Source organism: Oryx dammah, unplaced genomic scaffold, assembly GCF_014754425.2.
Source record: "Oryx dammah isolate SB20612 unplaced genomic scaffold, SCBI_Odam_1.1 HiC_scaffold_20, whole genome shotgun sequence".
NCBI lineage: Eukaryota > Metazoa > Chordata > Mammalia > Artiodactyla > Bovidae > Oryx > Oryx dammah.
Window position 1 is genome coordinate 31,967,936 of NW_024070204.1, and position 17,318 is coordinate 31,985,253.

General features: G+C 43.8%; 1 protein-coding gene across 6 annotated transcripts in view; it reads left to right on the forward strand.

Moving 5' to 3' along the window:
* The window catches only part of RAI14 (retinoic acid induced 14), a 162,919-nt gene that overhangs the window by 5,640 nt on the left and 139,961 nt on the right, over positions 1 to 17,318 (forward strand). The gene's annotated exons all lie outside the window — the stretch shown is intronic.

The following is a 17,318-nucleotide window of genomic DNA, read 5'->3' on the forward strand; positions in this document are numbered from 1 at the left end:
GTCTTTAAGGAGCTGTGTGCATGCTAAGTCACTTCAGTAATGTGCGACTCTCTGCGACCCTGTGGACTGTAGCCCGCCAGGCTCCTCTGTCCATGGGATTTTCCAGGCAAGAATACTGGAGTGAGTTGCCATTTCCTTCTCCAGAGGATCTTCCTGACACCCAGGGATCGAACCCGTTTCTCCCTCACTGCAGGCAGACTCTTTACTGTCTGAGCCTTACCTATATAGTTTAAAAACCTGCTTCCGGCCTTTGGAACAGTTACTGTGTCTTGCCTGCTTCACCAGCTGGTTTTGTGTGATAGGTCTCACCTCATCTAACCTGAACCTGGGACCTAGTCCAGTTCTTCCTGTAGTAACTGGCCTTCACTGGAAACAGTGTCTTGCCTTATAAATTCCACCGCCATCGGTCACCCCTGGGTAAGGGGCAATCTTTGAGAGTTCATGGCTTGTTCCTCCCTGCTTCTAAATGAACAGAATCCAGTTGTGAGAAAAGTTGGTTGTAGGCCAAGGAGTTTATTGTATAGTGCAAGAAAATACATAATTTTTTCCTTTACTTTTTTCTAAAATTGGCATTTAGTAAACAGCAAATTTATCATCAAGTAATCGAGCATAAGCATTTTGTCCTCTACTATATCAGTTTTCCTCACTGTCAATAATTACTTTCAAACCTTAACTCTTTTTATCCCTGTTAAGTATTGCAATTGGTCACAGCAATATCAATCTACAGTTGTTATTGTTGTTGTTTTTCTTTCCTTCTAGATGAACTCAGTTTGCTTAACCCAGAATATTTTCTTTTTAAAGAGCTAAATGACTCTAGAATTAACAACCCCAGCAGCATCTCTCTTTTCACTTTCACTACGTCTGTCCAGTTCCTTTTGCTGGCTGAAATGACAGAAACCCAGCCAGGAAAAAAAGCTTTGGCAGAGCTCACTAGTGGGGAATAAAAGGCTGAGCAGCTTCCTTTGCTCTAGGGCAGCACAGAGTCAAATGTTTTCCTCCAAGAGAAGTTCATTTTGTAGACCGAGGCAGGCCATCTAGCAGGAATTCTTAAATATTTTTGAGTCAAAGATGGACATTTTTGCAAATTGGATGCAGGTGTTGGACCACTTTTCCTAGAGGGAAATTCACTTATATGAAATGATGCTATCCACGTGTAATCTTTGTTGGTTTCAAAAGGTTTGTGGAAGTCCCTGTGCTCAGCCTCGTGGTGAACATCTTTGGAATCCCCAGGTTTACCCAAGATCTGTTGAATGTACCTAGAAGATCTTTATGCATTTGTCCTATGTACTTTAACAGCCACTTATAAGGTCAGGAGTACAGTGACAAGGGGTTCTGTTCTTTAACAAGTGCCACTATTCCTCAGACCTGACAATATCATACAGGTGTGTGTGCTGTTGCTCAGTCATGTGTGACCCTTTGCGACCTCATGGGCTGTAGCCCACCAGGCTCCTCTGTCCATGGGATTTTTCAGGCAAGAAATACTGAAGTGGGTTGCCATTTCATCCTCTAGGAGATCTTCCTGACCCAGGGATTGAACCTGTGTCTCCTGTATCACTTACATTGCAGGCAGATTCTTTACCACTAGCGCCACCTGGGGAGCCTTATCCAACAAAAGTGCAAAGTAATAACTGTGGGTCTTAAACCCTCAGTAGGAAAACCAGTCTATGTACCATCGATGATTTTTAGGAACTATTTCTATTGAAAGCAGTAAAACGCTATTTAGAAGTAATAAGTAGTAAACCTGTCATATGGCTATTTCACAGAGATGTGCTGGATTCTAAGACTGGGTCTTGTGCTCCTCACCCCAGGGATATTTCTTGGTCTAGTGCTGGTACATACCATTTTCTGCTTTCCAGGGGACAGCAGTTTCCTCCCTTTACTGTTGAAGGAGGGAATGAAGATGTCCCTAGGTCCAGCACACGACACTTCTAAGCTCACGGGGTCAATCTCTGACTGCTCAACCAGGTACGGGGAATGTCTCCAATTCTCTATGTCCTTCTCCTCTCAGTCTCCTAGCCTATGGGGCTGCCTCCAAAAGGGACCCAAGGAAGATAGGGTCACATATCCTAGCTGGGGAGCTGGTCCTCAGAAGCTGGCTTTTTCAGAGGAACTAGCCCATCTCTGGAAAGTAGCAGATGCTAGGAGAGAGTCATCCCAGGGTCATCAGCCATGCTCAGGAAGGAGCTTGTTCTGTCACTGTCCATCTTAGGTGACATCCTCTATCTCTTTAGTGAATATTTGAGCTGGCTATAACAGAAGGTGAATAATGTAAGCTTTTTTCGACAAGTTCTTTGAATTGACTTGAGCACCTTCTCTGTCTGCACCAGTTACTTTGCTTCTAGACTGGCAGATTCTGGAGGTCTGGGCCGTCTTACTCAGCATCAAATCCCTTGTGAGCAGTACATGTTGGTGGAATCATTGAGTGGTAGATAGAAGATCTGGGGATGAACAGCAATGCCTGCCTTCATGGAGCTTTGTTTTAATGAGTTTAACACATTTTCATTCCATTGGAGTACAAGGCTCTAGTTGTTGGAGTGGAGGTGAGGGGGACTCAATTGACAGTAGGTATTGAGGTCTAGGAAAGAGAAATGAGCCCTCTGAACGTGGCACAGTCAATAAGGGGCGAAGCTTAGAGGTGAGCCTCAGTTCTGGCTACTCTTGGCACAGGGCTTCTAGATGTTGTCCTTTTCTTTTTCTCTCTGATTTAGACAGTGACCTTGGGAGTCCCACAGGTAGCTAAGGACAAGTGTTATGAATGAAGACTGGTATAAACTCTGACTTGCTGCAGTGGAGTCTAGTGGGGAGTCCGAGGTGAGGCAGATGGCTTTGAGCGGCAACAGGAAGGTTGGAAAAGGAACTGGAACCCAGGCCCTTGGGATCCTGCTAGGCAAGAACCACATAAACAAACCCATCTGTCAAGCTTTGTCAGTGAGTTAACAAGATCTGTGCTGAGCCTTTTAGTTTGATGAGAAGGCTCACATAACTTGACCATCTCCTCCTACGAGAGTTGACCTGTTTGTGATTGATGGCTTTTCAAAAATGAAAGGGAGTGCTGACTTTGGGTGGATGGTTTTGACCCATAGACATTTCACTGGTGGGAGAAGCAGCCTGTACACAGTGGCTCCTCCCAGCTGCCCCAGAAGACGTGGGAACCTCTGAGCTGCAAGGCTAATGGACTTGTGAATTGCTTTTTCTTTCTTCCTTAGCAAAGGCAGCCAGAAGCAAAACACAGTTGACCCTTGAACCATGTAGGGGTTTAGGGGGATACCTCCTACCCCACTACCAACAAGTTGAAAAATCTGTATATCACTTTGACTCCCCTAGAACTTAACTTCTAATAGCCTACTGCTGACGGGAAGCCTTACTGGTAATAAAAATTGTCGATTAGCACCTATTTTGTATGTTATAGATATTATTTATTGTTGTTGTTCAGCCGCTCAGTTGTATCTAACTTTGCGACCCCATGGACTGTAGCATGCCAGGCTTCCCTGTCCTTCACCATCTCCCAGAGTTTGTTCAGATTCATATCCATTGAGTCAATGATGCCACCCACTATCTCGTCTCTGTCAGCCCCTTTTCCTCCCACCTTCATTCTTTCCCAGCATCGGGGTCTTTTCCAATGAATGGGCTCTTTGCATCAGGTGGCTGGAGTGTCGGAGCTTCAGCATTAGTCCTTTCAATGAATATTCAGGATTGATTTCCTTTAGGATTAACTGGTTCGATCTCCTTGCAGTTCAAGGGACTCTCAAGGGTCTTTTCCAACACCACAGTTCAAAAGCATTAATTCTGCAGCACTCAGCTTTCTTTATGGTCCAACTCTCATGTCCATACATAACTACTAGAAAAACCATAGCTTTGACTTTGTTGGCAAAGTAATGTCTCTGCTTTTTAATATACTGTCTAGGTTTGTTATAACTTTTCTTCTAAGGAGCAAGCGTCATTTAATTTCATGGCTGCAGTCACTATCTGCAGTGATTTTGGAGCCCAAGAAAATAAAGTCTGTCCCTGTTTCCATTGTTTCCCCATCTATTTGCTGTGAAGTGATGGGACCAGATGCCATGATCTTAGTTTTTTGAATGTTGAGTTTTAAGCCAACTTTTTCACTCTCCTCTTTCACTTTCATCAAGAGGCTCTTCAGTTCCTCTTCACTTTCTGCCATAAGGGTGGTGTCATCTGCATATCTGAGGTTATTGACATTTCTCCTGGCCATCTTGATTCCAGGTTGTGCTTCATCCAGCTGGGAATTTTGCATGATGTACTCTGCCTATAAGTTAAATAAGCAGGGTGACAGTATACAGCCTTGATGTACTCTTTCCCAAATTTTGAACCATCCATTATTCCTTGCCCAGTTCTAACTGTTGCTTCTTGAGCTGCATACAGATTTCTCAGGAGGCAGTAAGATAGCCTGGCATTCCCATCTCTTTAAGAGTTTTCCAGTTTGTTGTGATCCACACAGTCAAAGGCTATATAGCATGGTCAGTGAAGCAGAAGATGTTTTTCTGGAATTCTCTTGCTTTTTCTATGAATCAGTGGATGTTGGCAATTAGACCTCTGGTTCCTCTGCCTTTTCTAAGTCCAACTTGAACATCTGTTAGTTCTCAGTTCACGTACTGTTGAAGCCTAGCTTGGAGAATTTTGAGCATTACTTTGCTAGCATGTGAAATGAGTGCAGTTGTATATTGTAGCCTTACAATAAAGTAAGCTAGAGAAGAAATGTTAAGGAAATAGTGTAAGGAAGAGAAAATACACTTCCAGTACTGTATATGTATTGATATCCTACAATACAATACAATGTATTGATACCCTAAGTTCACGTTGTCTGTTTACATGATTAATTGTTAGTATCCATATCAATATAGTCTTATAATACAAAACACTGTCGATGTTATATGTATTATTAACACTGGACATCAAAAATGAAAAGTTGTGAAAAAAATTCATGTTTATAGGAATAAACAGTGGTGTAATTGCTTTAAAATGGCTTAGTATAATTGGTACAATTGCTTCATGGTAGTGTAGCCTAGACACTAATGAATGAATCTTTATAAAATTTTATGGTATACAGTATTACAGTTATATTCATAATATAGTATTGAAAACTGTTACATTTTTAAACAAAGCTGCTTAGCATGTTGATAGGCTGATAGGCAGTTTCTCCTATTATGAGAGAGAGGCATACTGTAATTTTTTTTAAAGCAAAGTTAGAAAACAGTAAGAAACCTAATGCATTCTTAGTTTTATATTAAATATCACCCACCTTATGCCTATTTAAGGATAGACTGGTATCTGCACATTTTATGCATTCATGATATACCTTAAAAATTTTTTTTTCTATTTCTAGGCTACATGGTTCGTCGGTGAGGTTTTTCCAATTGCCCCAAATCTCCAAAAAGCTTTCCAGTCTATTTATTGAAAAAAAATTGCATGTAAGTGGGCTTGCATAGTTCAAACCTGTGTTGTACAAGGGCCGTAAACATATGTGGGGCTCTGAGGTCCCACGTTGAACCATGTCAGGAAGGCCTCACCCACAGCCAGGTGAGGAGAAGCCTACCATTCTGTCTCCAAGTGAATCTTATTTTGGGCTCAGTCCACATTCATCATGGATGCAAGTTACTTCAACGAATATGCTCAGGACCTTCTTGAATCGTCATTTTAAAAAATCCTTAATTTTCTTTGGGGCTATATCATTTTTTTCTTTTGAGAAAAAAGTTTTACATTTATTTCCTTTGAGCTTTATTATTTACTTAAAAAAATATTTGTTTGGCTATGCTGGGTCTTTCAGCATAGCGTGCAGAATCTTTGTTGCAGCATGTGGGGTCTAGTTCCCTGACCAGGGATTGAACCTGGGTCCCCTGTATTGGGAGTGCGGAGTCTGACCACTGGACCCAGCAGTGGTCACTCAATCGTGTCTGACTCTTTGCAACCCCATGGATTGTAGTCCGCCAGGCTCCTCTGTTCATGGGATTCTCCAGGCAAGAATACTGGAGTGGGGTGCCATTTCCTTCTCCAGGGGATCTTCCCGACCCAGGGATCTAACCCGGGTCTCCTGTGTTGCAGGTGGCTTCTTTACGATCTCAGCCACCAAGGAGGCCTCTGGACCACTAGGGAAGTCCCTCTGAGCTTTTTTTGAAATCCAAAGAAACTAGAAAATATAGGCATAGACACTAACCAGTATCTGTATACTAACCAGGATTTCCTAAGAGTTTTTTTTCTTTAAAGGAAAAACTCCTTTCTTCCACTAACCTTGTGTATACATCCAGTCAGCAACACCTTGATAATTAGATTCTTTCTGTGCTATCCAACTTTAGGTCGTGCTTGATGTGCTGTTTGGTGACTTTTTCTATTGCTTCTCCTCTAGAGTCTTTAAAAGCTAGAAAGAGATGACCCCCTGTCCCAGCCTGTCTCCCAACAGAGGATGGCTGTGTTACCACTTGTGTCTTGTCTGGCAACAAGCTTGCTTTCTTCTTCTGCTTTAAAACAACCCCTGATTATTTTAAGTGCATACCCCTTGGAACAAAGCGCATTTGATTTTCATTATATTGCAGATGGGTGTTTTTGTTCACTGTGGCAGAAGAAACAAAGAGTAGCTTACCCTATCCTGGTGATATCTGAGGTGGCAGCCTACTGGCTGTGGGTGCTTCTGTGTGTGGCTTCCAGAACAAATACTGCCTGCACCGTAACCCTGCCCCGTTACTGTCTCACTGGTGATTGTTTAAGGACACACTTTTATTATGATATCAGTGCTTGTAATGGTTGTAAAACATTGTAGTATTTCCTTTTTTTTTTTTTAATAGCTTGGAAAGAGGTATACAAGACACAGGTATACGGTATATAGGTATCCAGTATACAGAACATTAGAATGATTTCCTAAGGAACAGAAATGTGATGGGGAAGGGTTTAAATATCTAGCCGTTCCGCTTTTTCATATTGTTGCCAAAGCATGGAAACCTCCACCCCAGTCTGTAGTTTGCCAGCTCAGCTGAGTATAAAAATAGCCACTTCACTTGTCTGTAATTATCTTTACATTTTATGTTATTGACTGGGTATCTTTAGCCAAGCTGTATGGAAAAGGATTTTTTTTTTCTGGACTGGTGAGCTCATTGCATTTATTCACTGTGTATATGCTTCACATATTAAAAGGACAAAGAAATAAAATGCCACCTTCCCCTGGAATGTTGTGAGGGCAAACAGCCAGAAGGGAATGCCTTTTTTCATATTGGTCTGTTCAGACGTCCTAGGGGGAGGTCTGTATATGCCAGTGGCTGATCTGAGGACTGTTCCATCATTAAAGGCAACAAAATTTTTTTAAGTTGTAAAAAGGTTGGTCTGTTGGTCAGACTTTTTTAAAAATTACTAGTGCTGTTTAGTATGCAGCCCAGAAACTGAATTTGTGTCAACCCAGCCTTCTATTTTTAAATTGTGCCACTTTGGCCAAATAAACTTTCTTGGTGGCAATTTCCTAGTCTTGAAACTGAGAATAAAAGCAATAGCATCTAATTTTGAAGTGATGTGAGCATTAAATAATACTCATTTAAATCAGATAGTAAAAAAAAATTTTTTTTTTGCCAAGTAATCATGTAAATGATAGCTATTGTGAATATTATTAAGGTTATCATGTTCTGTATCCTACCTTTGAAGAATGTTGATTGATTGGCCAATATGATTGTACCTGCCATTATAAGCTATAGCACTAAAAAGGGGTTGCCCTCATCTGTCATTGAAACACATTTGCCAGGTATCTTCTGTGTAGTTTGGGACTATGTTTTCCTGTGTTATCATTCCTCCATTTAGTCCTTCTTTATATCCTTAGGTAATGTGGACAGAATAAAGGCATATTCCTATAGTTGTGATCAATCCTATTCCCAGTTGTATTAACAAATTCCGTTGTGTCTCACCAGACAACTTTTGTTTCAGTCACCATCTAGGCACAGAGGAGTAATCTTGTGGTTAAAATGAAGATAGTAGTGTCTAGAATGAAGTGATAGGGAAATTAAATTCCCTTTTGAATCCTTTGGAAAATTGTCCACCTGTTGATAGAGAAAAACAGACATGTTTTCTGAACCATATATAACAGAGTAATAGTTTGCATAGAAGTCCATCAGTCTGGAAATGAAATTTAAAAAAGTTTTTTACATTGGAGGATAATTGCTTTACAATGTTGTTAGTTTCTGTTGTACAGCAACATAAGTATATATATATATATATATATCCCCTCCCTCTTGAGCCTCCCTCCCACCCCCTCCATCCCACCCCTCTATGATGTCACAGAGCTCTGAGCTGAGCTTTGAAATGAAATTGTTGGTTAATCATCCCTTCTTCTGCATGTGGCAGAGTGAATCTTTTCAACTAACTTTCATCCACTACCAACTTGTGGGATTTACTAGATCTAAGCTTTATGATTTGATAGTAAGTGAATGTTAAACATGATAACCTATACTTTTTTCCCCTTAATTTTGTGCCTGCCTTGTAATAATAAGAAGATGCTGTAATTGCCAGTTGTGCCAGTCTTTGAGGGGAAAATGTGAATCATTACTGTCTAATAGAATATAAGTAAGCCATAAATACATGCCATCACAAGTCATTTCAAAGTTTCTAGTAGACACAAGAAGGAAAATGAAGCAACTGAGATTGTAATCATCTTATTTTTATCGAGTCTATCCAAAATTCTGTCAACATGTATTCAGTCAAGCTATTAATGATATAGTTGACCTTTTTGTTATAGTAAATCTTTGAAATCCATTGTGTATTTTCCACTTACACATGTCAGTTTGTGTTAGCCATGTTTCAGATGCTTAGTGGCCACATGTGGCTAATGACTGCAGTATGGGACAGCACTGGTCGAAGTAGTTTGTCGTTTTGTAGGTCCTGTAACTCCAGTCCAACCTGACACTTAGAATGCCCTCAGTAGATGCAGGTTTGATTAAGCTTCCCTGTGTCTTTACCTAGTTATCTGGAATTTCGCCCTTCATTTTCAGTGCTTCCTTAGAGAAGTATGATAGCTCATTAGCTTCATCATAATCTGATTACACATGAAATAGTGGACGTCTGTGTTCTTGGTTTACAAATCTATGTGTCTCCGCTTTCTTGCATGTGTGTTAATCAGCATGGACTTTTTTTTTTCTTTGTTGTAGGCAGGGATTATGTATGGGCCAGTTTTCTACATCCCCTTGTGTACTTGGCCCAGAGTTGGTAGGCAGTGCCTATGGGTAAACAAGACAGTATGGATTTCTTAGTTTTCCTCTTAAGTTGTGAGTTCTTGAGTAGCCGCGATGTTTTTACTCTTTAGAGCCTCATGGAATCAGGTGCCAGGTATGTGAGTTTGTGTGTGGGGCCCAGGGTGGAGGGGAGTGCGTTTTAAATCTTTGTTGCATGTGACAGAAGTATTCCCCATCCTTTATGTTAATGCTGTTTTATTCTATCCCTCAGTACAGAAAATGGTTGAAAATGGAAAGAAGGTCCAGGGTTCAGTCAACAGAGTCTGTGTTCACTGTGCAGGTGGTCCTAGGCCCCCCGACAGAACATGGGCTTGGAGTGGCCTGGGGCTTCTAGTAGAAAGGATCTGGAAGGCTTTCCCATTTGTGCTGCCAGGACAGCAGTGTGGCAAATCCAGGCCAGCCTAACCCCTAGGGGTTGATGCTTGGTGACTGAGCCACTGTTGGGCTTCTCTTCCAGTTGTCTTGTTTAGACTCAATTAGGCTGAGTGAAAGCCTGCTTTCTTATCATATCTTCAGTGGTATTCAAGGATGAACTTTTCTGAGAATTATCCTTGGTGCTTGAGGTCTCCTGATCCAGCTGAACCCCACCGTTCCACCCCCTCCTCCAGGCGGCTTCCCCACTGTCTGCCCCTATCTCCTTGCCCCACCCACCCAGAAGTCTCTATCTTCCTCCAGAGCCACATCACAGGGTCCTTCAGGACCCAGCTGTTACAATGGTTTTTCATTTCGTGAGGGTTTTTAACAGTCTAATTCTATTCATTTCCAGTTACTCGTGATTGTTTTCCTTGTTGGCAGGTTCCTGTAGGAGAGTGAAAGAGCCGGTCATATTTTCAGAGTGGAAATAACCCAGAAGGTGGGGCTTGCTGGCCGTGTCTTCTGTGGTGAAGAAAGAATGGAATGCTTGGAGGTGGGGATGGGTGAGGGTATGCTGGCAGATCAGGGAGCAGCTAATAGCCAAACAAATGGATGATAAATAGGCCCTCCCTAACCTATGGGTCAGAGGGGACCTTGTAGGTCCCCCCACTCTATTCAACCACTTAGACTCTGGAGACTGTGTATTTCAGTTCTGTAGGTTCTTACAGTGAATTTAGCTTCAGGCTTCCAAATGAGCTGAACAGACACACATACAAACTACAGCGGTGCTGCCAAGGTTCTAGGCTCCTCTTTTACTGTGGTATCTAAGTTGACAGCCTGAGCGAGATTGACTATGTGAGAAAGCACCAGAGGATTTGTCAGTATTCATTGATTGCAAGTCACAGAAACTCACCTTGAACTAGCTTAGGATAGGAGGGAGGGCTTCCCTGGTGGCACTGGTGGTAAAGAACCCACCTGCCAATGCAGGAGACACAAGAGACATGGGTTTGATCCCTGGGTCGGGAAGATCCCCTGGAGGAGGGCATGGCAACCCACTCCAGTATTCTTGCCTAGAGAATCCCATGGACAGAGGAGCTTGGCAGGCTGCAGTCCATGGAGTTGCAATGAGTCAGACACGACTGAAGTGACTTTGCACGCACGTAGGTTGGGGTGAGGAGTCGGGGGGCAGCTTGGCTCATGGGATGCCAAATTCTGTGCTAAAAGGGTGTCAGGGCCTCTCTGGTTCCCTCCCTCAAACCAGCTCTCTGCTCTGGCTTAGGAGTGTCTTGGACAGCTGCCAGGCTCACATTTTCCTAGTTCTCCACCAGAGAGGAAGGCTTTAATCTTCCCTTTTTCTTCCCTGTTCTACTCCCTTCTCTTCCTTCTTCTTGTACTCACCCCTTCCCTGTCCCTTTCCTCTCCCCCAACCCAGAATCCCAGGGAGGGTCTCTGATAGCCTTCCTAAGGACACGTTTCCATCTCTTGGGAACAGCTAAGGTCAGGCTATAACCAAGTTGGAGTCGGGGGGCGGGGGGAAGGGAATAGGAGGACAGCTTTCTAGAAAGAAATGCAGTTATCAGAAGAAGGCTGGGCACTGAGAGTCATGGGGCAGACAGCGTGCCGCAAGGTAATGTGTTAGGTTAGAGAAAACGCAGAGACGTGCCTTCAAGTGACCAGGGCTGGAGATGAGAATAAACGATTTGAGTATGTGGTGTTCGAATGACATCCCAACATGGTAGCTGGGACAGCCAGAAATGATTTTTGCGCTCTCCATCTGCTGTTCCACTCCTGCTTCTAGGGCATCAGAATTCACAAGTATCCATGTTGTTAACTTATTTATCCCTTATCCTCAAAAAGTATTTGAGGCACTGGATGACTGACTCATTAGAACCGTTGTGACCATCGTAAATGACACTTCCTGCATCCAAGATTGTGGAGAGTCTGAGTTTACCCTGTTTTAAAGCCAAGTCGAAGAACTGATGATGTCACAGTAAGCCAACATTTGACCATTAAATCTTTCTAGAGGAAAACCAAGGGAATCTGGTATAACCATCCAGGGAGCTACCCTTTCGCACTCTAAAGCTGTTTTTCACTACCTAGCAACTTAGCATTTCACTTTTTGTATTTCATCTTGTTAAAAACAGCTTTATCGAGGTATGATTTATATTCCACAAAATTTACCATTTTTAGTATACAGTACTGCTCAATTTTTAATAAATTTACAGAGCTGTGGAATCATCACCACAATTGAGTTTTAAAACATCTCTCTCACTATCCCAAAAGAGCCCTCATGCTCATTTGCAATTCCTCCTTATCATCCCCAGCCCTAGGCGACTGCTAATCTACTTCCTGTCTATAAATTTGCCGGTTCCAGACATGTCCTACAGATGAAATCTTACAGTGTGGTCTCTGTGTCTGACCTTCACTTGGTGCAATGGTTTCGCACTGCATGTATCAACCCTTGGTTCCTTTTTGGTCCAGGAGAGTCCGCCTTCCCCTGTATGGAAATGTCATGTTTTGTTTACCTTACTTGGTGGATGTTTCAGTTTCCACTTTTTCACAATTATGAATACTGCTGCCCTAAACATTCATGTGCACATCTCTGTGGACACATGTTTTCATTTTTTTTTGGCAAGAAGACACATTGTGTAATTGCCAGGTTGAATGGAAAATGCATATTTAACTTAAGCTGCCAAAGTACTTGCCACAGTGACTTTGTGCTTTCCACGTTTTATATATTCACCAGCAACATTTGAGGAGTGGCCCTGCCTTTTTAAACTTGAATCATTCTTATGGATTTTAAGGTGGGGAAAGCCAAGAAATGGACTTGAGATGGAGATGGTAAGGCACTTAGCACATACCCCTTGCTGTTTGGGTTTGATTACTAGATGTGTGCAGGGCAGCTTTTTTGCTTGAGATGAACACAGTGTTATGTCTTGATAGAGCTGTTGACACCAACATCAAAGATTTGGAAATACACCCTGGAAACAGGGCATTTTAGAGATCAGCTTAAAAATAACCTCAAAAGGAGGGATAATCCCATGGTGTTTCTTAGTCCTGGAGTGGTTTTTGTATTCCAGAGGTAGCTTGTTTTGATTAAGCCCATGCTTTTTAAACTGGATGGATTTAGGGCATGAGGTAACCTTGGGGCTTTTCTTTGGTAGGTTTATTGGAGCATGTGAGCAGCAGATTTGACAGCCCAGATAGTAATGTTACCAGAGCCCCGACCAGTTTTATTTATATCAGTGCTGGTGGCTCTCACTGATTCATGGACTAAGATCAGTCCTCATTGATGGCAGGTTTTATTTTTAAAGAAGAATGATGTATTTGTTTCTCAAAAGAAATGTCATCCCCTGATAAAGGCAAGTTGTGAATATAGGGAGGGAGATTAATGTTCTTAAGAATTTCCCTTCATGATCATTATGGTACATTATCTGGATGGCGTTTATGGTTTTAAAAGAGTGTGGTCATTTTTTGGGGGAGGGAGTGAGATATTACAGGATTCATCGCCAAAATGAAACTACTGCCTATGTCTTTTTTTCTCCCTCTTACCTTTCCCTCTTTATCATCTGGGCAATCTTTTATCTCACCTGTACCTTAGTGAATATATGAAAGCACTCAGCCCATAATTAATGCTTAGTAAAGTTTGCATGTTTGTTGAGTCATTGATTCATTTATTTATATATATCTGGTCTGTGGAATAAATAAGACACCTAAAATCTGATCAAAAAGCAGCTTTGTTTTGTGTCCCACTGACTCTTTAAAATTTATTCAGGGAGGTTAGTCTATCTCATGCCTCTGGGTGAAATCTATCACTTTTCTGATTAGATTAAAAAAAATTCTACAGTCAATTTCAGTTGCTAAATACTCTTAATTTAGAACTTGGAATGCCTGATTTAAAATAAAAATAAAAATTTCAAATTCGATTTAAAAGAAAATATCTTTCTTTTTCTCTTTCTCCATTTTCTCCTGTTACTCTACTCCCTTTATCTGACTGTCATGGTTTGTGTCCCCTCCAGGGTTGTAAAGCAAACTGGAGACAGGAGTGGGGGGATGAGAGGTCTTTGCAACTCCATGGACTGCAGCACGCTAGACTTCCCTGTCCATCACCAACTCCCGGAGCTTACTCAAACTCACGTCCATTGAATTGGTGATGCCATCCAACCATCTCATCCTCTGTTGTCCCCTTCTCCTCCTGCCTTCAATCTTTCCAGCATCAGGGTCTTTTCCAATGATCCAGCACTTCACATCACGTGGACAAAGTATTGGAGTTTCAGCTTCAGCATCAGTCCATCCAGTGAATATTCAGGACTGATTTCCTTTAGGATGGACTGGTTTGATCTCCTTGCAGTCCAAGAGGCCTCAGAATAAATCAGAATTGGCTTTGCTGTTACTGCCGTCTTGGACTTCTAGTGCCCAGAACGGTGAGGATACAGATTTCTGTTGTATAAGCCACCAGATGTGACACTTAGTTACACAGTCCTAGCAAACCAGCAGAGGAGGCCTTGGAAGGTCCCTCTCTCTTCCTGGTTCCACTCCTGGACCATCACTAGGGACCCCTCTGATTCCTGTGTTGCAGGTTCTGCTTTGTTGCTTTTCTGTCTGGGACTCAGCCTCTCTCTGCCCTCTTCACCCTGTAATCCACTCTGTTAGACAGAATCCAAGACAGTTTACTACTCTTCCGTGAATTGCCTATGTCTGGTTTACAGGAGACAGACATCTGTGCACAGATAAACTTCAGCATCAGGCTGATCACAGCCCAGCAGCTACCATGCCTTCATTCCCACCCTTAGAACTTAGGCCAGTTTCTCTCCAAACTTGTAGATTTTTCAGGCGAGGATCAGACCCCTGTCCAGTCTCTAAGTAGTCCTGTGGGCCTTTCTCATTGAGTAGGCCTGGTGGGAATCATTGCATTATTCCTTCCCAGGAAAGCTGCGGTTGCCGCTAAGTCGCTTCAGTCGTGTCCGACTCTGTGCAACCCCATAGACTGCAGCCCACCAGGCTCCCCCGCCCCTGGGAGTCTCCAGGCAAGAGTACTGGAGTGGAGAAAGAACCTCCCCCAGTCTCCATGTGCTCTAACCCATTTAAACCCTGGATGTGAGTGAGGGTTCAAGAGTCCTGTTACTAGTTTTTAGCTAAATCCTTTGAAATTGTGCATCTTGGACTGGCCACAATGAAATGTTGTATCTTTGTGCTTCCAGTTTGATACCCAGTGCTTGTTCAGGTGGCACTGAGTGGTAAAGAACCTGCCTGCCAACGTAGGGGAGACCCTGGGGTTCGATCCCTGGGTCAGGAAGATCCCCTGGAGGGGAGGGCATGGCAACCCACTGCAGTGTTCTTGCCTGGGAAATCCCATGGACACAGGAGCCTGGCAGGCTACAGTCCATAGGGTCACACAGACTCGGACAGGACTGAAGCGACTTAGCGTGAACGCTTGTTCACCCATCCTTTCTCTCAGCCTCAGTGAACTTCCGCTGAGTGTGGACCATGGAGAAAGCCCTTCTGAGGTCAGAGATGAACATTTGGGCGTTGCTCACTTCAGTTTAGTCACTTAGTCATGTCCGACTCTTTGTGACCCCAGGGACTGCAGCTCGCCAGGCTTTCCTGTCCTTCAGCGTCTCCTGGAGCTTGCCCAAACTCATGTCCACAGAGTCGGCGATGCCATCCGACCATCTCATCCTCTGTTGTCCCTGTCTCCTCCTGCCTTCAACCTTTCCCTGTGTCAGGGTCTTTTACAATGAGTCAGTTCTTCGCATCAGGTGGGCACAGTATTAGAGCTTCAGCTTTAGCATCAGGTGCAGCTAGGATGTTGGAGAAGGCAATGGCACCCCACTCCAGTACTCTTGCCTGGAAAATCCCAGGGGCGGAGGAGCCTGGTAGGCTGCAGTCTAGGGGGTTGCTAAGAGTTGGACAGGACTGAGCGACTTCACTTTCACTTTCCTGCATTGGAGAAGGAAATGGCAACCCACTCCAGTGTTCTTGCCTGGAGAATCCCAGGGACGGGGGATCCTGGTGGGCTGCCATCGATGGGGTCGCAGAGTCAGACACGACTGAAGCGACTTAGCAGCAGCAGCTAGGATGTACTTTTTCCTTGTTGAGAAGTTCCCTACCTGGAAGTGGTAGAATCTCATGCAAAAATAATAGATCAGGCATGCAGATCTGGAGGAGCCTTTGGCCTGCTTTGCATCAGGCTGATAAAATCTCTGTCCTAAGCACTTGCCCCCTGGGGTTTTAGCAGCTGGTCCTTGCTCTCTGTTGACTCTTACATTCCATTATTCAAATGGTCAGCTCCCTTGGCTGAGCTCAGCATGTGATTGGGGAGATGCTGCAAGAGGTGCACAGCTTAGAGAGGAGAGGGAGGCAGAGGGAACAAAGAGGAGCAACCTGATAAGATTCATAGGCCAAATGAGATGGTGGTTTGGGGTTTTTTAAAACTTAGTGCTTTCATATGTACATGTGAAAACTGATCATGGCATTTACTTAATCCCATTGCAGCTAACCCAGTCCATTTAGGACCATAAAAAGCCTTGCTGAGGTCAAAGATGAGGCTTCCCTGGTGGCTCAGAGGTTAAAGTGTCTGTCCGCCTCCAATGCGGGAGACCCGGGTTCGATCCCTGGGTCGGGAAGATCTCCTGGAGAAGGAAATGGCAGTCCACTCCAGTATTCTTGCCTAGAGAATCCCACGGATGGAGGAGCCTAGTAGGTTACAGTCCATGGGGTCACAAAGAGTCGGACACGACTGAGCGACTTCACCTTACCTTACCGTCTACCCAGGCACCTAACCTGTATCTCTTTCCTACACATTCCTTCAGGAAACATTTACTGATTTTTATACCAATGGCTGCTGCTGCTGCTGCTAAGTCACTTCAGTCGTGTCTGACTCTGTGCGACCCCATAGACGACAGCCCACCAGGCTCCCCCGTCCCTGGGATTCTCCAGGCAAAAACACTGGAGTGGGGTGCCATTTCCTTCTCCAATGCATGGAAGTGAAAAGGGAAAGTGAAGTCGCTCAGTCGTGTCCGACTCTTTGTGACCCCACGGACTGTAGCCCACCAGGCTCCTTTGTCCATGGGATTTTCCAGGCAAGAGGACTGGAGTGGGTTGCCATTGCCTTCTCCGATGGCTAGCACCCAGGTAGGTAATAAGCAAAGTGAAAACTCTACCCTGAAAATCCTTCATTCCAATGTAAATAGCCTGAGATGTACATTTTCAAATTTGCCAGAAAAACTGGTAATATGGACTCTTGAACCCCTTGCTTACATCCAGGGTCTAAAAGAGTCAGGGAATGGAGACTGGGGGAGAGTCTTTCTTCAGAGAGAAGTTTGCATCAGTTCCCACCATGCCCGCTCAGCCTCCTGAGAGAAGCTTCAAGGACGACTGGCAGAGTTTGGACGGGGTTTGACCTTCACCTGGGATGGCTGTGCCCCGTCTTGTCAGCAAGGCCCGACGAGGAGCCCTCTTCTCGTCAGCTTGCCCAGATCTGAGTTCCCTTTTAGAGACACCCAGACCCCTACCTCTGTGGTGAAGACGTCTCAGATTTTTCCTAGCCCTCAGAGATTTCCATCCAGGAGGCAGAGTCTTAAAGCAGCTTCTGCCCCCAGGGGCAGTTTAGATGGCAGGACAGGCTCTCTCCTCAGGGACTTCTTTATCCGGGGAGACCTTTTATAGCATGTATTTGTTTTGCCGCCTTGAATGTTTATACAGCTTTGGGTTACAATTCCATTTGCTGGAGAGAGGTGATTGTAGAAG